This window comes from Portunus trituberculatus, chromosome 27 (assembly GCF_017591435.1).
Source record: "Portunus trituberculatus isolate SZX2019 chromosome 27, ASM1759143v1, whole genome shotgun sequence".
Taxonomy (NCBI): Eukaryota; Metazoa; Arthropoda; class Malacostraca; order Decapoda; family Portunidae; genus Portunus; species Portunus trituberculatus.
In genome coordinates, this window is record NC_059281.1 from 10,312,402 (window position 1) to 10,339,901 (window position 27,500).

Below are 27,500 nucleotides of genomic sequence, written 5' to 3' on the forward strand. Positions count from 1 at the left end.
ATGATAAAGGTGGATAGAGATAATAAAAGGTGAAATAATGTTAATATTAGTAGCATTGAAAGTACCTGGTGATTGTGGTGATGGTGGTGGTAGTGGTGGTGATGGTGGTGGTGATAGTGGTGATGGTGGTGGTGGTGGTGGTGATGGTGGTGTTGATAGTAATGGTGGTGATGGTGATGGTGATGGTTATAGTAGTGGGGGATTAGTTGTAGTGGTAGTGGTAGTAGTGGTGACGGTGGTCTGTATTTACGAGTGAAAGCTAAGCAAAAAAAGAGCGCCTGCAGATTTTTGAGCACGGAAATGTTAAAAAAAAGAGCATAATTGTACATGATTAGCTTTTTCCATGTGTTTTGATTTACGAGTTTGTATTTTGAGTTGCGAGTTTGTATTTTGAGTTACGAGTTGGTAGTTTTGAGTTACGAGTTTGTAGTTTGCTGTGAGGGTTTCGAAGTGAATGACTTGCAAATATGGTAATTAGAAAACGAGATCGGATTAAATATAGTTCCTGTTTAACCCTTTGGCGTGAGAGAGAGAGAGAGAGAGAGAGAAAGAGAGAGACTATTGTTTGTTATTTGATAGTTATTAAAAGTAACGCAAAAAAAATATTGTCAAAAAAAAAAAAAAAACACTTGATTAATGACACGTTACTTTATTTTGTATAATCAAATGTATGGGTTAAATTTTTTCCATCAATACAGATGAATTAATAACACTCACTGATTAAAACTGTGATAAACGTCAATGTGGACTCGGGCGGGTGTGAATGCAGTTGATGAAAATATATTGTTTCCACCGCGGCGTCCCGTTTTTTTGTATATAAAGCTTTGTAGTACAGAAAGGTTACCAGACGATTGTGTGGTGAAGCGGCCGAGCGGGGAACGGGCGGGGGACGGACGGGGGACGGGCGGAAACGGGCGGAATGGGCGGGAGAAGGCTGGGGACGGGCGGGATGGACGGGAAGGAGCTGGGAAGGCTACAGGTGAAAAAAAAAATAGAGCGAGAAAGGCGGGAACGGTCTGGGTACGGGATGAACGGGCGGGAATAGTCGGGGAGGAGCTGGGAGGAGCGGCAGGTGAAAAAAATAGAGCGGGGAGAGGCGGGGAGAGGCGGGAGGAGCAGGGAAGGACGATAGGTAAAAAAACAGTGCGTATTAAAGGACTGATTGATATAAAGCGCTGGAGAGGCAACAAAGGCAGGTGGAGTGCTTGTGTGATGCATCAAAACCTGAAATAGAAAATAGCAAATAGAAAAAAAAAAACTGTAAATTATACTAAACTATTGGCTACAGTGAAATTAACGGTCCTGAGAGAGAGAGAGAGAGAGAGAGAGAGAGAGAGAGAGAGAGAGAGAGAGAGAGAGAGCCAAACACCATTGTAATTACTTTCTCGTCGTGTTCAGCCAGTGAGACAAACCTGGAGTGGCGGCGACGGTCCATTAGTGAGCTCTCTTTACACCTTCATTCCCCGCTCACCTGTAATCACCTGCGCGTTATTAGTCACCACACCTTGTTTTAGTTCAATTACCTGCGTCACCACTTCACTTTCCCTTTTCCTTTCCTTGTTTTCATTCTTTTTATTCTTTGTTGCAATTTCCTGCGTCACCACTTCACTCATTTTTCCTTTCTTTTCTTGTTTTTATTATCATTCTCTGTCTCATTCTTCTTTATTTCGGTTATTACTACGTGTACTGTTATTACTTATCCTTCTCTCCTTTTCTTCCTTCCTTCTTTTCTTCCTCTTCTTCGTTGCCCTTCCCCTCACCTCCCCAGCTCCCTACCTCCCCACTTCCACACCTCCTAGGGCCAAAGGAAACATAAAAAGAGAAAAAAATGCCCACTTAGGTGTCAATCCTCTTGCAGATCTGAGAGAGTTAGCCAAAAAAAGGGATAAATGTCTTGAAATCTCCCTCTTAAATGAAGTCACGTCATATGAATTTTGAAATACAGAAATGCTATTACTGCTTCTTCTCTCTCTTTCTCTCTTTCTTCCTCCCTTCTTCTTTTATTCCTCTTCTCCGTTGCCGTTTCCCCTCTTCTCCCCACCTTTCCTCCCCACCTTCCCTCTCTTTTCTCCCCTCTTTTTCTCTCTCTTCCTTCTTTCTTTCCTTCCTTCCTTGCTTCTCTCCCCTCACCTCTGCACTTTTCGCCCCCCCCACCACCCCTCTCTTTCTCTCTCCTTTCCTTCCTTCCTTCCTTCCTTCCTTCTTTTTCCCTTCCTCTTCTCCGTTGCTGTTTCCCCTCACCTCCCCACATCCCCTCTCTACCTCCCCTCTCTTTCTCTTTCCTTCCTTCTTTTTTCCTTCTTTCTCTCATTTCCTTCCTTCCTTCATTCATTTTTCTTCCTCTTCTCTTATGCCGTCTCCCCTCTCTTCCCCACTTCCCCTCTCTACCTCCCCTCTCTTTCTCTCCATTCCTTTCTCCTTTATTCTTCCTCTTCTCCTTTGCCGTCTCCCCTCACCTCCCTACCCCCCTCCCCAGCTCCCCTCACCACCTGCCACTCCCCTCAGAACCCCCTCGAAAACAGAAACCCAGCTAATAAATCATAATTCCTTTCATAACATTTTTTTCTCCCCTCTCTCTTCTGTTTCCCCTTAAGTAGCTTCTCCATTACACTCCCCTCGTCCCTCTCCCCTCTTCCCGTCCTCACCTTCCCCTTTAGAGCTTCCTTTCTCTCCTCTCGCAGATTCTCTCAGTAGAAAAATTATCCCTAGAAACCGAAACTCCGAAGAATATCCTTAAAAAAAATTCCCTAGTAAGATTTCCCCTTGTCTGATTTAGGGAATTTTTTTTTAGAGTGCTTTGCGAGTGAAGGAAACACGAGGAGGAGGTGTAAGAGGAGGAGGTGAAAGAGGAAGAGGAGGAGGATTATAGAAAGATGAATGAAGGGGAATGAGAGGAAAGAGGAGGAGGTAAACACAGGGTAAGGTCAGATCGGAGATAAAGATTGAGGGGAGGAGGGAGGGAGGGGAAAGAATGTGCTGCCTCTGATAGTTTAAGAAGTTTTATTTGAAGGAAATTGGATACGGCCGGGTGGAGAGAGCAAGGAGGAGGAGGAGGAGGAGGAGGAGGAGGAGGAGGAGGAGGAGGAGGAGGAGGAGGAGGAGGAGGAGGAGGAAGGGAGGGAAGGATGAGGGAAAGAAGTGGTTCAGAGGTATTTAGATATTCTGCGAGAGAGAGAGAGAGAGAGAGAGAGAGAGAGAGAGAGAGAGAGAGAGAGAGAGAGGTTTATCGTTGATCTGATTTCGATTTTTCCTCTTCCTCCTCCTCCTCCTCCTCCTCCTCCTCCTCCTCCTCCTCCTCCTCCTCCTTCTCCTCCTCCTCCATCTTCATTCTTTCTTTCTTACTTTCATTTTCTCTTTGCAAACCACAAACTCAAACACACCCACACACACATCCACCCACACCCACCCACACACACACACACACACACACACACACACACACACACACACACACACACACACACACACACACACACACACACATATCGTCCTACATACATACATACATACATACATACATACATTAAACTTGCATACAGGCAAACGAACAAACAGACAGACAGACAGACAGACAGGTAACAAATAGATAGTGAAACGCAGTGCGCAAATTGAGAGAGAGAGAGAGAGAGAGAGAGAGAGAGAGAGAGAGAGAGAGAGAGAGAGAGAGAGAGAGGCCCATCAATAAACGCCAATCAGCTTTAAGGTAAACGTACGTGGAGGGGGTTAGAATATAGAAAGAAGAAAAAAAAATGAGGGGAAGAAGGTGAAAAAAATAAAGTAAATAAGAAGAGTAGAGAGAGAAGACAAACAGACACACAGACACACAGACACACAGACAAACAGACACACAGACACACTTATCCCTGACCAACCTTAAGAGATGAATGAGTGACGTATTAAAATCAACTTGGTGTGAAATTCGCCTATTTTTCTGTCTCGTCCAAGGTTTTATGAATCCTGCGGCCAAACGTGTTTAGTCTTGTTATGCAGTCACGTGGAATCTCTCTCTCTTGTGCAGTGATAGTACTTGCTTCCTGACAGTTGTGGTAATGGTAGTGTTCGAGTGGTGGTAGCAGTAGTAGTAGTAGTGGCAGCAGCAGCAGCAGCAGCAGCAGCAGCAGCAGTAGCAGCAGCAGCAGCAGCAGTGGTGGCAGTGCAGTGGTGGTGGTGGTTGTTGTTGTTGTTGTGGTAGCAGCAGTGGTGGTGGTGGTAGTGGTGGTGGTGCAGTGGTGGTGGTGGTGGTGGTGGTGGTGGTGGTGGCACCAGCACCAGAAGTAGTAGTTTTATAGAAGTAGTAGTAATAGTGATAGTAACAGTAACAGTAGTAATAGTAGAAGTAGTAGTAGTAGTAGTAGTAGTAGTAGTAGTAGTAGTAGTAGTAGTAGTAGTAGTAATAGTAGTAGTAGTTGATGTAATAGCAATAAAAACAGCAGTAAATGTGATCAAATATTACTTCTACTACTATTTTTCTACAACAACAACAACAACAACAACAACAACAACAACAACAACAACAACAAAACAACAACAACAACACTTAACAAACAACGGGGAACTACGTCGAAGCAACTAAATAATCTTAATAAAACATTCTAAACACAATCCAACACAGTATCCAGTCTCGCAGCTAAAGAGAATAATGTACGTTCTCAAACACCACTATCATAAACAGGAAATATGAAGAGAAAGACAGAAAAAAGAAAAAGAGAATGGATAAGAGGAGTTATTGGACAGAGAGAGAGAGAGAGAGAGAGAGAGAGAGAGAGAGAGAGAGAGAATGTATACGTGTGTGTCATATGGTGCCATGGAGCATAACAGGAGCATTATGGTAAATTCCTCTAAGCTACATTATTATACGACGTTGACCTCTTTCCTTACCCTTCTCTCCCCTCGGACACTCCTTCCCTCGGACACTCCTTCCCCTCTGACTCTCCTTCCCCTCGGACTGCATTGCTCTGTTCATCATTGGTTCAACTCGACAGAAGGTTCAAAATAGTGACGCGTTTCTTGCGACTTTTCTTTTCTCTTTGCTTATCTTTTTTTTTTTGTCTTTTTTCTGGTGAGGGAGAAAAAGAGAAAGTGGGAATATCTAGTTCTTTATGATGTAGTTGGGGTAGAGTAGTCGAATCGTCTCTCTCTCTCTCTCTCTCTCTCTCTCTCTCTCTCTCTCTCTCTCTCTCTCTCTCTCTCGTGGTAGGTAAAATTGTCAAAAAAAAAGGTCACATGATAAAGGGAAGGAAGATATACAGTAGAGAGAGAGAGAGAGAGAGAGAGAGAGAGAGAGAGAGAGAGAGAGAGAGAGTAACCGTTCAGTGTTAGAGAGAAGGATCGACAGCACCAATTGGGACACGAACATGGAAACTTGATAGGCTTAGATTCAACTTCTCCTCCTCCTCCTCCTCCTCCTCCTCCTCCTCCTCCTCCTCCTCCTCCTCCTCCTCCTCCTCCTCCTCCTTCTCCTTCTCTTCCTCTCTGGCCATGAGCTTATCCAAAGTTCTCTCTCTCTCTCTCTCTCTCTCTCTCTCTCTCTCTCTCTCTCTCTCTCTCTCTCTCTCTTCCAGGTGCTTAGGGCGCGGGAGCAAATGAGGGGAAGTGAGGAAAGTGAGGGGAGTGAGGGAGGAGAGGGGAGTGAGGGAAGTGAGGGGAGTGAGGGGAAGTATGGAGAATGAAGGAGTGAGGGAAAGTGAGGGAAATGAGGGGAGTGAAGGGAGTGAAGGGAGTGAGGGGAGTGAGGGAGTAAGGCGAATGAGGGAGTGAGGGAAATGAGAGAAGTGAGGAAAGTGAGGGGAGTGAAGGGAGTGAGGGGAAGTGAGGAGAATGAGGGGAGTGAGGGGAAGTGAGGGGAAGGGTAAGCCAGTATAATGAGGTACTGGGGACATGAAAGTTTCCGCGTGACTTTGCTAATTTTTTGCTCCATCTTACGTGAAATTGTGACCCAGAGTGAGATTTTATGATTATTGCCATTGTGTGTGTGTGTGTGTGTGTGTGTGTGTGTGTGTGTGTGTGTGTGTAAAACTTTAGAATACGTGCCTTATGCCTGCAGAACCCGAAATTAAGCGACTTTTCAAACACACACACACACACACACACACACACACACACACACACACACACACACACACACACACACACACACACACGCTAAATGAAGGACAAACTGATGGTACAGGACAGTCTCTCTCTTCTCTTCCTTCTCCTTCTCCTTCTTCTTCTGTTTCCCTCTTCGTACATTACCACCACCACCACCACCACCACCACCACCACCACCACATCCTGAGCCTGCCACGCCTAATAAAGAAGAAAGATGCAAATTCCATACACCGACCAACCTGATTATATCGTGACAGTGGTCGTGGTGATGTTACTGCCTCCTTATACCTCCCCTATTTCTCGTTTTCTTTCTTTTCTCCTTTTTTCTCCTCTCTTTTACTCCTTTTCGTTTTCTTTCTCCTTCTCTACTCTCCTTCCCTTTCTCTCGTTTTCTTTCTTTTTTCCCTCTTTTACTTCTTCTCTCGTTTACTTCTTTTCGTTTTCTTTCTCCTTCCTTTTCTCTGGTTTTCTTTCTTTTCTTCCTTTTTTATTCCTTCTCTCGTTTACTCCTTTCCGTTTTCTTTCTCCTTCCCTTTATCTCGTTTTCTTTCTTACTTCTTTTTTTTTATTCTCGTTTTTCTTTCTCCTTCCCTTCCGCTTTTACTTTTCTTCTTTTTTCTTTCATGTCACTTAGCCTTCCTTATTCCTCTCATTTTCTTCCTTACTACCTTTATTCTCGTTTCTCTTCCTTTTACTCCTTTCTTCCTTCTTTACTCCTTTCCCTGTTTTTTTTCTTTTTCATGTCTCTATTCTTCTCCTTCTCCTTACTACTCCGTATCCTTGTTTCTTTCACTTTCTTACTCCTCTCTTTCTTTACTCCTTTCCTTTTGCTTTCTACATGTCTCTTACCTTCAAACACTACCACGTGGCATTAGAATCCATCAAATACTACTGAAGACTACATTACTCCTTCTTATCCACTAATAATAAGTCTCAATAAAAAAAAAACTTAAAAAAAAAAAAATTGAACCCCCCTTTTGTTTTCCCGTGTCACATACCTTCAAACAGCACCACATGGCATCAGAACCCATCAAATACTACTAAAAACCAATACTAACACTTTCCTCCCACCAGATCCATGAAAAGAAACGTAAAAATAAACTTCACATGCTCCCCCTTTTGTTTCTGCGTATCCTCCTAACCCTGTCCCTTTAATTTCCTTCGCGTTCACCTAGCCGAGAAATGAGTCCACCGTGATCTCTTTTGTCTGCATGTTGAAGCCGCTGCCGCCTCCACCGCCGCCACCACTCTCACCTCCGCTCATCTTTCCGCCTCCACGTAGCGTCCCCAAAAAGGATGTTCTCTTTTGGTGTCAGTTTTAATTTGTTGAGCTTATTTCCCTGTGTCTCGCTGGCTGGGGAGGCGTTCGGGGCCGGGGAATTGAGTCTAAAAGAGTTAGGAAAGTGGAAGGGGAGGATGGACGAGTGAATTAGAGTTGGGAGAGACGGGTGGAAAGGAGGGTTAGTGGAAAGGTCTTAAGTGGATGAGTGGAAAGGAAGGTGGAATGGTAAAGGATGTGAGTGGAAGGGTTAGGGAAGAAGGTGGAGTGAGGTAGGGATAATGTGGATAGTTTGAAAGAGGGGAGGAATGGCAAAGGGAGTGAGGGGAAATGTTTAGGAGAGAGAGAGAGAGAGAGAGAGAGAGAGAGAGAGAGAGAGAGAGAGAGAGAGAGAGAGATTAGAGATTAGTGAGGCTAAAGAAGAGACTGTCAAGAGATATATGGGAAGGATAGTTTACTCTCTCTCTCTCTCTCTCTCTCTCTCTCTCTCTCTCTCTCTCTCTCTCTCTCTCTCCAGCTTATTTCCATTGTTTCTTTTTGTTCTGAATAAGAAGACCTAATTACTTATTTTCCACCACCGTCACTCTTATGCTAATTAGAAAACTATAGAGAGATCTTTATTCACCTCGTACTTAAATTTCCTTTCGTCTTCTCCTAACTAAAATTGTCGTGAAGCATCTCCCATATTTCTAGATTAACTTTAGTGTGTGTTCGAGCACCATCTAACTCCTTCAGTACCATGACGCGTTTCCATATTCATTCTGGTTACTATTTGGTGATTTTATACAGCTTCAGAAACTTAGAGAGGGAGGTTAAAATAATGAAGACAGTGGCTATTAATCTTCTGACCTCCATAGACTCTTTCTGCTGTCAATAAAATGGTCTCATCGTACACAAATCTCAAGGTAAAAATGTGTCGCAGTACCGAAGGGGTTAAAGGTATATAAATAATGAAATAGTGTCTGTATTATAAGAAACATAGGAAATAGTAAGTATACAGGTCATAGGTACAGTATTATAGTGAAAAATCAAAGGTTGGATATATATTTGTGAAGGCAAGTTTGGTTTTCCGTGTCAGTGGAAGTTACAGATGATGGAAGAGAGATAGAGAGAGAAAGAGAGAGACGGGGGGAGAGGTGATAGCAAAACGTCTCAGGTGAACACTGCTCCGGGATTACCTGTCACCTCTTCTCAGACACTGGTGAAGACAAGGGACCAGGGAGGATTGAGCTGCGAGCGAATACTTGTTTACCGTCACATGTAAGAAATCCGACTCTCTCTCTCTCTCTCTCTCTCTCTCTCTCTCTCTCTCTCTCTCTCTCTCTCTCTCTCTCTTTCTCTCTCTCTAGGATGTTATTTCTCCTTAGGGAAGTCTTTAATCTGATGTCTTTTCCTGCAGCAAGAATTCACTGGCTAAGTTTCATAGTGTATGTGTGTGTGTGTGTGTGTGTGTGTGTGTGTGTGTGTGTGTGTGTGTGTGTGTGTGTGTGTGTGTATTTCTGTGTGTGTGTGTGTTTGTGTGTTGCGGGGCCAAGTGTCCGGCATGCGTGTGTCTGTGTGTGTGTGAGTGTCATCGGTCAAGAAGAATTACACCATTTGTCATTCATCCTCCTCCTTTATCATCTTCCCTATAAGTTATTGCATGCGTCTCGGCGTCTTCCGGCCACGCCTCACCTGCAGCGCCGGGACATGAACTCCTTGAAACTTGCACCGAGAAATCTGAGAGGGAGGAAATATTGACGGGGGGAAAGTGACAGCCATCGAGTGAAGAGTGTGAAAACTGAAGCCTCTCATGTGGAAAGCTTTATTATTGATTGTATTTGAGATAGATAGATAGATAGATAGATAGAGAAAGAGAGAGAGAAAGAGATCACCTTTTCCATTACAATATTCTCGAGACCGTTTTCTACCAGCGTGTTTTCTAATATTTCTCAGCTTGTACGTATCCCCAAAGGCCGCCTTGGCACCTCATGGATCTGCAGCTGCCTTCCTGTGTTCTGATCACCTTAAGACCTTCACCTCACGCCTAGACTTGTAAATTTACGCCCATATTCTGAAACACTTCCGCACCTTCACTATTTTCAGAGGGGTCTAGTTGAAGTGACACGGGTTTAAAGGAGTGTTTCTGTGATTCTAGTGACATGTTAACGAGTTTTCTGCATTATCAACAGGACAAATACTCTTTAGAACTCGGCTAATCGTCTCGGTAGTCTTTGAAAATGGTCGCGTTGAGAGAGGGAGGCGTTTCTGAATGTGGTGCTTACAGTAACGTGCACATTGCGAGGCACGAGAAGAGCAGAGGGCAGTGAGATGGGAGAAGACACATCAGAATTATTCATCTACTACTACTACTACTACTACTACTACTACTACTACTACTACTACTACTCGCACACTCCAGAAACGTCCAATTCTCTTCACCATTAGAGCAGTTCCTAAATATTCAGTGTGTTTGAGAAGGCTGGAATCAGATCCCCTTCCGAGTCATGACACTCCGTCTTGACATTTTCCGCCTGGCCAGCAGGGGTTCCTCTCTCCGCAGCGTCAGCGTCTTACCAAGTTTTACTCAGGGCGTCACTTCCTCGTCTGGGAGAAGTGCCTTGGGCCATGTCTCTTGAATCCTTCTTCCCGTGACTTTACAGCACAGGCGTCAGCATTACTAGGTTAGGTCATTAGTTCGGAAGGTTTGTCTCTATATCGGAGCTTCCCTGATGTTGGTTCTATCTTCTATCTATTAGGTCAGGTTAGGTGTAGTTTGGAAGGTTTCTCTTTGTATTGGCGCTTCCCTGATGGTGTTCCTATCTTCTATGTGCTCTATTAGGTCAGGTCATTAGTTCCTGATGTTGTTCCTATCTTCTATGTGCTCTATTAGGTCAGGTCATTAGTTCGGGAAGGTTTGTCTTTATATCGGAGCTTCCCTGGTGTTGTTTCCATCTTCTATCTATTAGGTCAGGTCATTAGTTCGGAAGCTTTCTCTCTATATCGGAGCTTCCCTGATTTTTTTTTTATGTAAGAGGGAGAACTGCCAAAAAAAAGGCCCACTAGAATTGCAGTCTCCAAAAAAGATTGAAAGAATTAGTCAAAAGCCTGGGACAAATGTCTTGACACCTCTCTCTCTCTCTCTCTCTCTCTCTCTCTCTCTCTCTCTCTCTCTCTCTCTCTTAAAAGAATTTTTCTGTCTGTGGCTGCTTCGGCGGGAGAACTGATCCACCGCCACCAGTCCGCTACCCGCCAGCCCGCCATCCTTCACACGCCCATCCCATCAACTTATGCATGTATTTTTGAGTTTGTTGTCAATAAACTATCTATTTTTTCATCTGTGGCTGCCTCCGATGGATGTTTTATCCCTCACCAGTCCCCTACCCTGCCAGTCTGTCATCTTTCACACGCCTCCTCCCCTCAACTCATTGCATTTATTTTTGAGTTTGTTGTCAATAAACTATCTATTTTTTTTTTCATCTGTGGCTGCCTCGGATGGATGTTTTAGCCGTCACCAGTCCGCCAGCCCGCCATCCTTAACATCACACATCCCACATCCCATCAACTCATGCATTTATTTTTAAGTTTGTTGTCAATAAACTACCTATTTTTCATCTGTGGCTCTCTCGGATGGATTTCTTAGCAGGCACCAGCTGACCAGCCAACCAGCTCACCAACTCACCAACGCATCACTCACAAACCCGCCATCCTTCCCACCCGCCCATCCCCTCAACTCACCAAGCTTCTATGGCAGTGTTCTCAGTAAAGACATTTGTAAAAGCACTTTGATATATTTCCGTGAAGGATTTTTTTAATTTATACCATGTGGCCTTTTCACGGGAATTTATGGGCTAAAAGGGGTACTTTTTGGGGGTACCTCCTATCTCAAAGCCCACCCGCTAGGAAACCCTTGCCACGAGTGAGGAAGCCCAACCTACACTCGGACCGTGGACAGGATTCGAACCCGTGCGCTTGGAGACCCCTCGGACCCCAAAGCACGCATGGTTCCACTGTACCACGGCGGCTGCACTTGTCTCTTTGTTCCATTATAAAGGTAATGGCCATGTTTTCATCAACGTAGTCTTTGTTATGTTAAGGAAATCCTCCGTGAATGATGTGGACCTTAAAACTCTGAGCTCTTAAAGGACTCGTGTGTTTGTATGTGTGTAAGCTGTGTAGGATTTTGTTGATACTTGCTCGCTTCAACTTTGATAGTCAGTGTATTCTCGAGTTAGAAAGTTTTAATAAAGATAGGGTTAACATGAATCTCTCTCTCTCTCTCTCTCTCTCTCTCTCTCTCTCTCTCTCTCTCTCTCTCTCTCTCTCTACTCTCTACTCTCTGTCAGTGTAAGTTAAAAGCTTTTCTGAGAACCCAGCCCAGGGCAAACATTAGTCCCAGTTCTCAGTAGCTTTCCTTGTTTGTTATGGAAAAATGACACACAATCGAGCTGCCAAAGAAACGCGTCATATTTCACAGTGATGGCCAAAGGATTCATTTAACTCTTGAAGTATGTGAAGGAAGGGAGTTGTGAGCCGCTGCTAATATAAAAGGAAGGGATTTATGAGCCACTCCTAATATGAAGGAAGGGATTTGTGAGCCGCTGTTAATATGAAGGGAGGGAGTTGTGAGCCGCTGCTAAGATGAAGGGAGGGAGTTGTGAGCCATTACTAATATAAAGGGAAGGGATTTATGAGCCACTCCTAATATGAAGGGAGGGAGTTATGAGATACTACTAATATAAAGGAAGGGATTTGGGAGCCGGTGCTAATATGAAGGGAGGAAGTTGTGAGCCACTGCTAATATGAATTAAGGGAGTTGTGAATCACTGCTAATGTGAAGGGAGGTAGTTGTGAGCCACAATTAATATAAAGGAGGGAGCTTAGAGCCACTACTAATTCCTTCAATATTGAGGACCGTACTCAGAAACGTATTGCTCTCTCCTCTCTCACCACGACTGTTTTCCAAGACCACAGAGATGATTAGCGGGGTTTTCAAGAGTGTTTGTCGTGTTGATATTGTAGAAATCTTGTCATTCTGCCTTAAAAACTGTAAAAAACGTCTTAAAAATGCTCTGTTCTCTCACCACGACTATTTTTCAACCCCGCAGAGATAATTAGCGGGATTTTCAAGAGTGTTTCTCCAGTTAATAATGTAGAAATCTTGTCACTCTACCTCTAAGACCGTAAAAATACCCTAAAAAAAACTCCCGTAAATTTAGATAAAAGCCTTTTGGAATAGCGGAGGTGAAGCACAAAAGTGTTTGAGAATACAAACCTGAGACGCATTTTTACCTTGATTTTTAAGTATGATTAGACGATTTGATTTACATTAGGAAGGATCTGTGGAGGTGAGAAGATGAATGGTCAGAGTCTTCACTATTCTAATCCCAACATATGTTTCTGAAGCTGTATAAAATCGCTAAACAGTGACTAGAATAAGAAAACGCGTCCTGGTACTGAAGAGATTAATTGTGTATAGAACGCTTCACTCTGCTTCTTTGCTTGCGTGTGTGTGTGTGTGTGTGTGTGTGTGTGTGTGTGTGTGTGTGTGTGTGTCCAGGCGGAGAGATGCGGAAAACAAGCTCATGATAATACTAACAACAATGATTTCCCTTGCGTCTCACCTCATCCACTCCTCCAATGCCCCTCCACTCCCTCCAGTCTCTTCACTCCCTCCACTCCCTCCAGTCACTCCACTCCCTCCAGTCTCTCCCGTCCCTCCACTCCTTCCAGTCCCTTGCGTCTCAGCTCAACCACTCCCTCCACTCTCTCCAGTTTCTCCACTCCCTCCACCTCGCTCCACCTCTCTCCACTCCTTCCCTCGCCTACCAGGAAAAGGATTTTATGTTTCCTCCCATCCTACACACACACACACACACACACACACACACACACACACAGGAGGAGCATTCGCCCACTCATTCACCAACACTTGCTCTGTCAACTCTCTCTCTCTCTCTCTCTCTCTCTCTCTCTCTCTCTCTGTCAGTAATAATAATAGTGATAACAATAACAACCACCATCGTCATTTTCGCCAATTTTAAGTGTGGAACCTCGTCAGCTTTTCCCTCTCTCCTTATCACGTCTTCGCTTTTCACGCAAGACGATCCCATTAATGTCGTTGGTAATGGACCCTGGAACACTGCCTGCCGACTAGACACTCTGCCGCGGCCTGGTGACCTCTGCAACGTGTCCACAGAGCGAAGAGGCATTGCACGTCAGCTCCAGAAGTATAGTGGCATATTCTCTCCCTTTCCTTCTCTTTCTCCGTCTTTGTGAAGTGTTATAGTCATCCTTCCCTTCGCGTGTATTTTAAAGGGAAAGTAACTGGAAAGTGTATGTGTGTGTGTGTGTGTGTGTGTGTGTGTGTGTGTGTGTGTGTGTGTGTGTGTGTGTGTGTTACCTGCTCGTCTGTTCCAATTCACTTCTTCCGGCAGATTGACTTTCATGACTTCTCTCCACTCTCCTCTCTCTCTCTCTCTCTCTCTCTCTCTCTCTGTAATGTTCATGAGCCACAAAACACTATTACACTGTACGCACGTTTCTCCTCACATTTTTTTTTTTTTATTTTAAACCGGAATTCACTTATCCAAAGCACTGTGTTAACCCACGTACACACTTTTATCGTAACCCCCAAAACACTTTCTATATTGTATACCGCGCCTTCCTGTAACATTTTCCCCCTCACTCTACTTTCCCTTCCTTCCCTTCTCTCTCTCTCTCTCTCTCTCTCTCTCTCTCTCTCTCTCTCTCTCTCTCTCTCTCTCTCTCTCTCTCTCTCTCTCTCTCCTTCCTCCCGCCATGCGCTACACACACTTTTCCTGGTTCTTGCGTTTCACAATCTCACATTTTCACAGTCTCACAGTTTCACAATTTCACGCTCCGGGCTTAAGTAACTCGTAGGACACACCGCCATTTCCTTCCCTTACACCTTGGGATTTCTCAGATCTTTCTCACCTGTCTCTTTAACTTGTCTTCCCTTGTCTTCTGCCTCCCACACCTGTTCTCCTCATTTGTCCCCGTTCTCATTCTTTCATTTCCACGCTTAAACCATAAATCTTGCCGTTCCATTAACCCGCATCCTTCTCCTGTCGCATCCTCCACCGTCCTTTTCCACCTCCCATCCTATACCTTCGCCTGCTTGCTTCTCCTCGTGACACTTTTAGCTCACAGTCACGCACTTGAGAGGAAAGGTAAAGGGACGGTTCACTAATTGTGCTTGTTATCTACCTAATGTGTTTGTTCCTTCAGTCATTTAGCTTCAGTCAAATCGCTTTTCTCTTCTCTTTCTGTATATACCTAACGTTTTTGGTTCCTGTCATTTATTTTCAGTCAAATCGCTTTTCTCTTCTCTCTCTGTATCTACCTAACGTTTTTGGTTCCTCAGTCATTTAGCTTCAGTCAAATTGCTTTTCTCTTCTCTCTCTGTATCTACCTAACGTTTTTGGATCCTCAGTCAAATCGCTTTCTTTCTCTTCTCTCTGTATATCTCGTGAAATGAAACCTAAGACTCTTATAAATGTGGAAAAAAGGTGAAGTTTGAGAAAAGTCACTCCAGGGGTGGGGGTTTACCATGGCGGTCTTTCCTGTATCAACTGCATTTCTTAACTTGGTATTCATTTGATCACAGTCTTTAATCAAACGCCATTCCCAAGCAAAGCGGCACACACAGGTACATTGGCGAGGCGTGGCAAAGGCGTGGCAAGGCATGGCGAGGCGTGGCGAGGTGAACACTGTGCATGCTAATGAAAACTAAACCTCAACTCGGCGAAACCTTTAAATAGAAAAAAGACGTCAAAATATAAAAGAGAACACACAAAAAAAACAAAAAAACATGAACTCTGAATGACACTTTAGATCACCAATTCCTTCTTTCTTCTAGCAAAATAAGGGACGAAAAGTGAAATACGATAGACAGGGATATTTTTTTCATCATATTTTCTGGGGTGAGTGTTGGGCTGTTATTCGTTTTCCTCCTCATTTCCCGCTGAAGAAAACACTCTAGGATTATTAGATGGCCTCGCTCTTGACGTCACGGGGCAAATAAGGTAAATGGGATTGACCTAAATAGGGACAACACGTGGCGGGGAATATGGCGCCGGGGCAAGATGGGACAGTGAGGCGGAGAGAGTGACGGGGGATATCAGACGGGCCAGGATGGGACAGTGGCGCAAATAAACAGTGACGGAGAATATGCGCCGGACCAGGGTGAGACAGTGACGCGGTGATAGTGATAGAGAATATGCGCTGGGCCAGGGTGGGACAGTGACGCGGAGAGATAGTGACGGGAATATGGCGCCGTGGCAGCATGGAACGGAGAGTGACGTGGTGAGATAATGGCAGGGAGAGGGAAAGACGGGGAGTGACTGGTGTGTGTGTGTGTGTGTGTGTGTGTGTGTGTGTGATGGGATGGGGGGAATGTGGGTGGCTAGTGATGGGGATGAAGGGACGGAAGAATGTGATTGATATGACCTGGTGGTAAGTAAATTAACGTGATATTTTGTGACAGTGATAATGTTAGTAGTGGAAAAAATAGCTTGGTTATATGTACACCATCACCACTACTACTACTACTACTACTACTACTACTACTACTACTACTACTACTACTACTACTACTACTACTGGAATGAAAAGAGAAAGGAGAAAGAAGAGGAAAAATAATTGGGATGGAAGAAAAGAAAAGGCTGGGATAAAAACAAGGGAAAAAAAAAAATAACCACCACCACCACCACCACCACCGCCGCCGCCGCCACCACCACCACCACAAAACCACCAATTTGAGCAATATAACACAACTGCAAAGAGAAAGAGAAAACGGAGGCTTATGAAACAGAACTCAAGTAAGGAAGCGAGTCAGAGTGAGAGGAAGAGGAAGGCTGGAGGCGAGGATGGCTGTGTAATGGGGTGCAAATGGGGTGTAAATGGGTGTTAGGTGACAAGTAGAGACAGAGGAGGGTGTAGAGGCGGGGTGAGGGTGTGGGGGGTGAGGTATTGGGTGCAGTTAGGAGAGTGGCAGTCGAGTTAATATCTACATAAAGTTTGCATGTGAATTGAGTTGCCAGATATCACGAGAGAGAGAGAGAGAGAGAGAGAGAGAGAGAGAGAGAGAGAGAGAGAGAGAGAGAGAGAGAGAGAGAGAGAGAGAGAGAGAGAGAGAGAGAGAGAAATATGTCAGTGTGCAAAACGAATGATGACAAATGACAAGGGCATACACACACACACACACACACACACACAGAGAGAGAGAGAGAGAGAGAGAGAGAGAGAGAGAGAGAGAGAGAGAGAGAGAGAGAGTAGAGAGAGAGAGAATCCTATATACATAGAAACACACATACACTGTACACACACACACACACACACACACACACACACACACACACACACACACACACACACACACACACACACAGAGAGAGAGAGAGAGAGAGAGAGAGAGAGAGAGAGAGAGAGAGAGAGAGAGAGAGAGAGAGAGAGAGAGAGAGAGAGAGAGAGAGAGAGAGAGAGAGAGAGAGAGAGAGAGAGAGTGACTGTATTTACCACTTCAATCCTATACACACTTTTTAATGGCTGCACCACTTTTATTTCACTCTACACAGTCCACTCACCTTTTTTTTCATCTCTATTTCCCAACCTTGTTTTATTCAGCTATTCATTCTACTCTTTATTCTTTGTCCATATGTCATGATCATTTCAATAAAGTACAACAAATGCGTGAATTTTTGCTGGCTGCCTTTCTTTTACCTGTTGAGGAATGGCAGGTGTGTGTGTGTGTGTGTGTGTGTGTGTGTGTGTGTGAGTGTGAGTGTGTTACAGAGCCCCATATAAAGAAACGCTATTTTTGTCTCTCACCATGACTGTTTTCAAAGGCCACAGAGATGATTAGCCTGGTTTTTAAGACTATTTCTTCTCTTGATTAATGTAGAAATCGTGTTAGTCTGTCACTAGAGCCATAAAAACACTCTTTAACCCCTTTGAGTACCATGACGCGTTTCCATATTCATTCTGGTTACTATTTGGTGATTTTCTACAACTTCAGAAACTTATGTGGAGGATTAAAACAGTGAAGATTCTAGCCATTAATCTTCTGACCTCCATAGACCCTTTCTAATGTCAATAAAATGGTCTAATCGTACACAAATCTCAAGGTAAAAATGTGTCCTAATACAGAAAGGATTAAATACCATTGTAACTTCATCTATAAAGCCCTTTCAAAGTGGTGGAGGCGTGATGTGGCAGTGTTTCAGTATATATCCCTGTGGCACTGTACCGCGGCACTGCACGAGGGTGATGCTGGTGATGCTAGTGATGTTGGTGATGCTGGTGTTGCTGGTGATGCTGGTGTTGCTGGTGTTGGTGGCACTACTGGCACTGCTAAGCCCCACGTGTACCATTGCGTCTTTTACCTTTTTTTTATTCATTCATTTAACTTTTATATACATGGAGCAACTATTTTTGTGCAACGTAACATCTATATCCCAAACTTCACACTTTTCAAATATTTACCCCTTTTTGCAATGGACTTTTTTTTTTAATTCACTCACTAAAAACTACATTGAAAACCCTGATACTTTGATGATTTTTAGCCATTTTTGCGTGTATGTGTGAATGTATGTGTTTGGTTGTCGTTTGATTCCACTGTGGCCTTTGTGAATAGTAAATAAGAGGGAACAAGGCGTGCCAGTGTGTGTGTGTGTGTGTGTGTGTGTGTGTGTGTGTGTGTGTGTGTTGTCAGCCCTCGCGGTGGGTCTGTATATACAAGCAGTTTTTTTTTCTTTTTTTCTTTTTTTATCGACCAGTTTGGCTCGTGTGTGAATTATTGGTCCCGTGAGATACGATTTATGGCTCAGCTTCCCAGTCGGGTCATTTTATGCAACTATCACCTCTCTCTCTCTCTCTCTCTCTCTCTCTCTCTCTCTCTCTCTCTCTCTCTCTCTCTCTCTCTCTCTCTCTCTCTCTCTTCTCTCTCTCTCTGTTTTTACTCTCTTTGTCCATTCCTCCATTCCCTGTTCCCTCCACACTTGAATACTTTCCCTCTTCCTTCCTTTTTTCTTCTCTTGCTGTCCTCATCCCTTCATTCGTCCCTCTCTTCCTAGTTCTATCTTCTTTATTCTTTTTTTTAAGCTGTTCTCGCCTTCCCCTTCTCTTCTTTGTGCTTATCTTTCGCTTCACGCCTCTCTCTCTCTCTCTCTCTCTCTCTCTCTCTCTCTCTCTCTCTCTCTCTCTCTCTCTCTCTCTCTCTCTCTCTCTCTCTCTCTCTCTCTCTCTCTCTCTCTCTCTCTCTCTCCCTTCCTTTGCTGTTCTTTTCCCCTCATCTCTTACTTCTGTCTTCCTGTATTTACTCGTATTTACCAAAACATATCTTACTTTTTCCCTCTTTCCCTTCCCTTATCTTCTTATCTCCTCTCTTCTCTTTCCCTTCTCTTCTTATATATCTCACGTCCTTGTACCCTTCCTCTCTCTCATCCTTATCTCCTCCTCCTCCTCCTCCTCCTCCTCCTCCTCTTCTTCCTACATGACCTCTTCAAAATGTAAAAATATTCCACCCGTTTAGCAAGAGGAAATAAGGATTAGTAAGTATAAATATGACTTATGAATATGGAGGAGATGGAGGAAGAGGGGAAATAAGAGACGAGGGGAAAAGAAAATGAGGGGAGGAAGGGTGAGGGGTACGTTCTAGAGAGAGAGAGAGAGAGAGAGAGAGAGAGAGAGAGAGAGAGAGGTGGAGGCTGCAGAGGGCTCACTCACTCACACGTTCCATAATTATCTGGTGAAAAAAAAAAAAAAAAATTCCAAAACTCCCAAAAAAATAGAAAAAAGATAAGATATGGTTAGTTTTATTTCTTTTATTGATATTTTTTACACATCTCTCGAGTGCTTTCACAATGGCTCTCTCTCTCTCTCTCTCTCTCTCTCTCTCTCTCTCTCTCTCTCTCTCTCTCAAGTACAGCTTCCGGGAATTTAATGACCCCTAACACTCTCTGACGGCGTGCGAAGATGAAAAAAAAAAAAATGCAGGGAAAACCGTGTGTGTGTGTGTGTGTGTGTGAGAGAGAGAGAGAGAGAGAGAGAGAGAGAGAGAGAGAGAGAGAGAGAGAGAGAGAGAGAATGCTTTATGGCAGTGAAAGTTGAGCTGTTAAAGATGATGATAAGTGGAGAGAGAGAGAGAGAGAGAGAGAGAGAGAGAGAGAGAGAGAGAGAGAGAGAGAGAGAGAGAGAGAGAGATTAAAGACAGAAAATGAAATGCACCAGACTTTGTTACACCACGCATTATTTCCTTCAGTTGTATACCAGAGTCCTTCTGTATAAAGCTCCTGTTTTGAAACGCTTTGCTCTCTCACCATCACTGCTTTCCAAAGGCTCCAGTTGAAGATACTCGTGTTTTTAAGGGTATTTTGATGGTTCTGGGGATAGATAGCCAAGATTTCTAGTTTATTGATAGGAGAAACTGTCTTAAAAACTCGGCTAGTTGTCTCTGTGGCCTTGAATAATTGTAGTGAGAGGGGAAGGCTTTTCTGAGCACAGTCTTAAGTTCCTTGAGGCGCCGCTGTACCCATATAAACAACTCAAGACGCCTTTGATCTCTGAAAGTGACACAGAGGTGGGTCGTTGGGTCAGTGGCGGCGTAGGAAGCAACACCTCGCCACCACCTGACGTGAACACAGACGGAGGCTGGGGAGAAAAGGGACGCGGCTCTAAGGAGGTTACCGGGGCGGCCTTGGACTTTTGGTGGGTGTTGAGAGAGAGAGAGAGAGAGAGAGAGAGAGAGAGAGAGAGAGAGAGAGAGATGCACGAACAAGCACGTATGAATTGATAGGTAAAGATAAATAGATAAATAGTTACACGTAAAATAGACAAACAACATCCTGCCTCCCCCCAAAAAAAAAAAAAAAACACACACACTGGTGCATTACACTTTTAATGGGTGTGGTGAATGAGAAGCAGGTCGAGTCCCTTTGATGGTTGTGTTCCCTTTGAGGAGTTGTCAATACAGTCATCAGGAGTCCCATCAGCTAGTCAGCCAGTCAACCAGTCAGCCAGTCAGTCAGTCAGTCAGTCAGTTAGTCAGTTAGTCAGTCAACCAGTCAACCAGTCAGCCAGTCAGTCAACCAGTCAGCCAGTCAGCAAGTTAATCAGTCAGTTAACCAGTGAGTCAGTTAGTCCGCCAGTCAGTCAACCAGTGAGTCAGTTAGTCAGTCTGTCAGTCAACCAGTGAGTCAGTTAGTCAATCAGTCAGTCAGTCAATCAGTCAACCAGCCAGCCAGTCAGCTAGTCAGCCAGTCAGCCAGTCAGCCAGTCAATCAGCCAGTTAACCAGTCAGCCAGTCAGTCAGTCAACCATCCAACTAGCTTTTTCTTCAGCCATCGGAGGAAATATTTCTTTTCGGAAAAAAACGAGAAAAAAAAGAGAAAAGAAAAAAAGTTTGATCATCCGGTAAACACTGAGACCTTCCCTTTGGTGGTGGTGGTGGTGGTGGTGGTGGTGGTGGTGGTGACAAGCTGAGTCTATCCACATTGCCTGGCGGTGGTGTTGCTTAAATATGGACACGCAAGACCCGGGTGGTGCTGGCGTGGTCTGATGTAGATAGTGTGTTTATTTATCTACCTTTTTCTAAGCCTTAAATAGACCCTCCCCTGGGGCTTCACTTGACACACGCCTTCAGAAGAGAGAAGCTTAATGAGTAACGTGGTGGTGGCGGTGGTGGTCTTGATTAAACCTCTTGTCGGTACACGGGTAGAAGAGTCAAGGGTTGGAGGGGTTGGCAGGGGTTGGCAGGGGCTGGCAGAGGTTGACAGGGTTACATCACAGGGCAGGTTTGTCAGTCACTCTTGTGGTAACCTCTTTACTTTCTTTCGAGCTTGGTGCTTTTATGACCCCGGTGTTGTGGGTATTTAAAATGGTAGGGGAAGCTGTTAGATTTAAGCCATGAGACCTACATAGACGTGGTAGTCCTTGTATCAAATGTACTTATTTTTACTACCAGATCATTGTTTCTTTAATTTTCGTTCATATTTTTTGTCTCATATCTCAGTATCTATGTATATATCTTTGCCTGCCTAGCTTACTGGTCTCACTACCCTTTTATGTTCATTTATATTTGGCTACCCAGCTTAACTGATCTCACTGCTCTTGTTTTGTTCGTCTCAAGCTCCCTGTATATTCTAAGTATCAATGTTTGCTATGTCTGACTGTTTAGATATGTATTTCCTTGTATGTATGTTTAAATCTTACCTTTCTATACATACACATCATATTCATAGCATGTTTGTATGTGTATATATTCCTCGCTATCTGTATGTTTGACTGTTTAGATATATGTGTATCTCCTTGTATGTATGTTTAAATATTACTTTTCTATACGCACATCATATTCATAGCATATTTGTATATCTAGATGTATTTTCCACCCTTTCTGTATGTTTGACTACTTAGATATTATATTCATTTCCTTGTAAATACGTTTAAATCTTACCTTTCTATTTATACACCATATTTATAGCATATTTGTATCAGTCTGTGTATTTATCTCTCCATCCATGCCTTAAACTACTCTCCGTCACCTCTCGCTGTACCACCACCTGCTCCAATACCTGTCACCGTACATAACCTCACCTGCGCTGGACCGTACAATCTATGGACACACCTGCCTCTTCCCAGCTGCTATCGGCGTGTCTATCTCCAAAATTGTTAACTCGATCTTTCATATTTTGCACGTCGCGGTTAGCTGAGTCTGAGTTGAGGCGACTTACTGCAGAGGGGCAAGGAGGGAGTGGCGAGGGAGCGTTGAGACAAATGAGACAGCTGAGTGACTGGACTTGCCGCTCATCTATCATGCCAAATGTGTCATATCACCGGTAGGGGCTTTGATAAAGTGATATGATGAACAGCAGGAGCAAGAAAAGGAGGAGGAGGAGGAGGAGGAGGAGGAGGATAAAGAAGAGAAAGGAGAAGTTGAGGAAAAAGAAGTAGTATTGATTGAATGATAATGATGGTGATAATTTTAATATTAATAGATTAAACAATAGTAATGATTAATAATGATAAGACAAATATTCTCTCTCTCTCTCTCTCTCTCTCTCTCTCTCTCTCTCTCTCTCTCTCTCTCTCTCTTTCTCTCTCTCTCCCAGCCGTGCATTAGAGTAAGTGGAAGAGACCCTTAACAATGGCGGGTCCTCGCTGCCACGCACAACTTTCAAGTAGAATCGTATTGGCGGCAAAACTTTGAGCTTCCCTTCGCCAATCTTGTTAATAAGCTTCCATTTCCGAAATTTGGGGAACTGGTTCTGATTCCTGTACTTAAACTAGACTTTCTGTGTGTGTGTGTGTCTCTCTCTCTCTGTGTGTGTGTGTGTGTGTGTGTGTGTGTGTGTGTGTGTGTGTGTGTGTGTGTGTGTGTGTGTGTGTGTGTGTGTGTGTGTGTGTGTGTGTGTGTGTGTGTGTGTGTGTGTGTGTGTGTGTGTGTGTGTGTGTGTGTGTGTGTGTGTGTGTGTGTGTGTGTGTGTGTGATCTTAAATGAAACCTCTACATTACAAAAATCTTGCAGTTAGGAATGATTAATTAAATGATTGACTGAAAAGTATGTGTGTGTGTGTGTGTGTGTGTGTGTGTGTGTGTGTGTGTGTGTGTGTGTGTGTGTGTGTGTGTGTTAGTGATCTTAAATGAAACCTCTACATTACAAAAATCTTGCAGTTAGGAATGATTAATTAAATGATTGACTGAAAAGTATGTGTGTGTGAGTGTGTGTGTGTGTGTGTGTGTGTGTGTGTGTGTGTGTGTGTGTGTGTGTGTGTGTGTGTGTGTGTGTGTGTGTGTGTGTGTGTGTGTGACCATGCATACCTAAACGCCAATTCACATATACACCTTCACTCATGCATACATACCTGCATGTTATATACACTCACACACGTCATTTTTAACGCATTGATGTAGTTTGTAATTTTTTTTTTTTTTTGTATTTTTGAATTGCCAATAAACAGCAGTTCCAATACATTAACTTTACAGTGCCATGTACAGCACTATTTGCAGCAACACACACACACACACACACACACACACACACACACACACACACACACACACACACACACACACACACACACACACACACACACACACACACACACACACACACACACACACACACACCAGCCGCCGGGAAATAGTACACCTGGAAAGATAAAACAGCTGAAACACGTACAGAGAGAGAGAGAGAGAGAGAGAGAGAGAGAGAGAGAGAGAGAGAGAGAGAGAGAGAGAGAGAGAGAGAGAGAGAGAAGGAAGGAAGAACAGGAATGATGTGTTGAGGGAGTCACTTGTAGTTGGGAAGATAGATAGATAGATAGATAGATAGAGAGAGAGAGAGAGAGAGAGAGAGAGAGAGAGAGAGAGAGAGAGAGAGAGAGAGAGAGAGAGAGAGAGAGAGAGAGAGAGAGAGAGAGAGACCTTGTGCTGAGTGTTAGTTTTACCAGTCAATAATTATTTGTTCACCTTCCTACAAATCGCTTTCATCGCGCTATATTTCTCTATGGTTGTGCCTTACCTTCCCTTTCTCTTCCCAGGTGAGCGAGGCCGTCACCTGAGGCTGCCAGACGCCCAGCCGAGTGCCAGGTGCCGGCGACAGGTGAGCCGGAATTAGGCCGTGTGTGTGTGTGTGTGTGTGTGTGTGTGTGTGTGTGTGTGTGTGTGTGTGTTGAGGGCATAAAGCAACAGAGCATACAACCCTCCACATTCAAGATTCGCATCTATTTTCATCTCTTCTCTTATCTTCTCATCTCATCTCATCTCCATTTTCTTCCTATTCTTCCTGTTTTCTTTCCTCGTCTCTCCTTTATTCATTTCTTTTGCATATTGTGTGGTGGAAATATATGTCCTTGACCATGATAGCGGAGGCCTCACCTTGACTGTCTATCTGTCTGCCTGTCTGTCTGTCTACCCGCCTGACGTCTCTTGCCTCTGATTATAGTGTGTAATGTATCACGGTAATTTTGTGAGGGCCAACAAGTCTGCTGATTGTTTTTTTGTTGTTTGTGTTCTAGTGAGTTGCGGATACAGTGTTCATCTCTTCAGTACCAGGACGTGTTTTCATATTCATTCTGGTTAGTATTTGGTGATTTTATACAGCTTCAGAAACTTATGTTGGGATTTGAATAGTAAAGACTGGTCATTATAATCTTCTGACCTCCATAGACCTTTCCTAATGTCAGTAAAATCGTCTAATCACACCCAAAAATCAAGGTAAAAATGCGTCTCAGTACTGAAGGGGTTAAAAACTTCACCAAAATTTTACGTGTTGCTGGTTTTAATCACGTTTATTGGGAATGCTTAGTTTACACACTCCCTCAAAGACATGTCCAGTTCTAGATGCAAAAAATAATCTCTGATACAAAAGGCATCTGATAATCCCTCCACCTCCACCTGTGCCTCTATCTACCTGTCCACTTGTCACATCCACTTCCTGATGTTCGCGGGACTCTTAACACAAATAAATCTAATAATCCCTCCACCTCCACGCGTCCACCTATCTGCATATCCAATTATCCACCTATCCACTTCCTGATCTTCTCGAGACTCTTAACATAAAGACATCTAATAATCCCTCCACCTCCACACGTATACCTACTCGCCTATCCAATTATCCACCTATCCACTTCCACCTATCCACCTATCATATCCACTTCCACCTATCATATCCACTTCCACGTATCCAAATGTCCACCTATCCACCTCTTGATCTTCGCGGAACTCCTAACATAAACCATTTCATTGCCCCATATATTCTGTGATGGACTCATTTGACTTAATGGCGCGTCTGTGTGGGCGACAAGTGTATACGGTGCTGTAAATTACTGTGGATTAATTTTACGGTTGATTAAAATAGAGCAGACAAGATGAGCTCCTTTGACAGGTTAATAAGATGTAAAGTATAGTGTTGGTCTTCATTCCTTTGTGTGCGAGGGGAGGAGGAGAAGTGTCCGTCTGTATACTCTTTGCTGATCATTGAATACATTTATGGCTATTGTCACCGCTACTGTTGAAGCTACTGTACTGTCGTTATTACTATTGCTACTACGACTACTACTTATGCTGCTGCTACTATTACTACTACGACGATTACTACTACTACTGCTACTACTACTACTACTACTACTACTACTACTACTACTACTACTACTACTACTACTACTACTACTACTACTACAACAGCATCAACTACTACAACAAGAACATCAATTACTACTACTACTACTACTACTACTACTACTACATCAACAACATCAACTACTGCTACTACTACTACTATAACAACATCAACTACTACAACTACATCAACTACTACTAATACTACTACAACAACAACAACTACTACTATTACTACTACAACAACAACATCAACTACTACTACTACTACTACTACTACTACTACTGCCTCCCTTTCATGCAAGAATGACCCTGAAGAAATATACTTTCCGATACAAAGCCATGCTGAAAAATAGCTGGTTTCCAAAATGCAAAATTGTGTCCCTGTTGAAATGTGTCACCAAAGCACAGTAAACCAGAGGCAAGAGTGGACCTGACGTGCATTTTTCCTCCCAAGCCTTGCCGTCCTTTCCTCAGAGCTGAACACTGAATAGAGCTGCTTGTTATTTCCCTTCCTTTATGCTTCGCTGTTCATTACGGACGTCTGTGAACTTCCACTGTGATAGACAATAATGACATCAGTGAAAAATAAAAAAAAAGTGAAGTATGAAATTTTTGTAACCATTTATAAAAAGGGACGATGGGAAAAAAAAGAAGAGGTTTTGCTTTTTTTTCTTTTTAGCCATTGTAATGTCTGAAATTGTTGGAAGTGATTGTTAAATTGTTCACGATTAACCCCTTCAGTACTGAGACACATTTTTACCCAGAGATTTGTGTACTATTAGAGCATTTTGTTGACATTAGGAAGTGTCTATGGAGGTCAGAAGATTAATGGCCACGGTCTTCACTATTTTAACCCCTTCAGTACTGAGACACATTTTTATCTTGAAATTTGTGTACGATTAGACCATTTTGTTGACATTAGAGAGGATCTATGGAGGTCAGTAGATTAATGGCCACGGTCTTCACTATTTTAACCCCTTCAGTACTTGGACGCATTTTTACCTTGAGATTTGTGTACGATTAAATTATTTTATTGACATTAGGAAGTGTCTATGGAGGTCAAAAGATTAATGGCCACAGTCTTCACGATTTAATCCCCCCACATGAGTATCTGAAGCTGTATAAAATTACAAAACAGTAAGCAGAATGAATATGAAAACGTGCTGTAATAGTGAAGGGGTAAAAACTGCTCACGATTAACCCTTCAGCACTGGGACTCATTTTTACCTTGAGATTTGTGTACGATTAGACCATTTCATTGACATTAGCAAGAGTCTATGGAGATCAGAAAATTAATCTCCGGAATCTTCACAATTTTAATCCCCACCGTGAGTTTCTGAAGCTGTATCACCAAATAATAAGCAGAATGAATATGGAAATACGTCATGGTACTGAAAAGGTCACAAAAATGTGACAGAAACGATTAATACACGCAGTTAAAGTACCTGCCCTCATTCACAGAGAGAACAGTGCCCCAGTAACGCCGCCACTCAATTCCAGGGTCAGGGAGGGAAATAAAAGGCTGAGAGGAGGGAGATCAGGTGGCCTTGGGAGGGGAGACAATGAGGGGAGAGCTGCTCCAGTGCCAGACGCATCCTTGGCACTGATCTCCACTCCCCTTAACCACTGGCACTCATTACCTCCCGTCCTTCTCCACCAGGCACCCCACACTCCGCTTTTTTTGTACTACCGCCATGGCCTACCTACGCCGGACGAGTGCCACCTCTCTCTCTCTCTCTCTCTCTCTCTCTCTCTCTCTCTCTCTCTGACACAGTTATTATTCAAGCCATCACTATCTCTCATGCCCGATTCATTTATTCTTACTAATGTTCTTTCCCCTTCAGATTCACGTTCTCCCCTTCTATTTTCCCCTTCTATGTTTCCCTTCTGTTTCCCCTTCTCATGTCGCCCTCACCCGCCTCTCACTAACTCCTACTACCTCACTTCTCCCCTCACCAATGACCTCATCCTCTCCTTCCCTCTTTTTTCCCCCTCACTTGGTTCTTCTCCC

General features: G+C 43.6%; 1 protein-coding gene and 1 long non-coding RNA gene across 2 annotated transcripts in view; both read left to right on the top strand.

The window, feature by feature from the left end:
• The window catches only part of LOC123509461, a 304,302-nt gene that overhangs the window by 171,336 nt on the left and 105,466 nt on the right, over window positions 1-27,500 (top strand).
• Window positions 1-27,500, top strand: part of LOC123509948 — a 140,426-nt gene that overhangs the window by 93,564 nt on the left and 19,362 nt on the right. The window contains exon 2 of the long non-coding RNA XR_006676334.1: window positions 23,908-23,969. This is a non-coding gene — a long non-coding RNA (uncharacterized LOC123509948). The remainder of the gene's footprint in view (window positions 1-23,907; window positions 23,970-27,500) is intronic.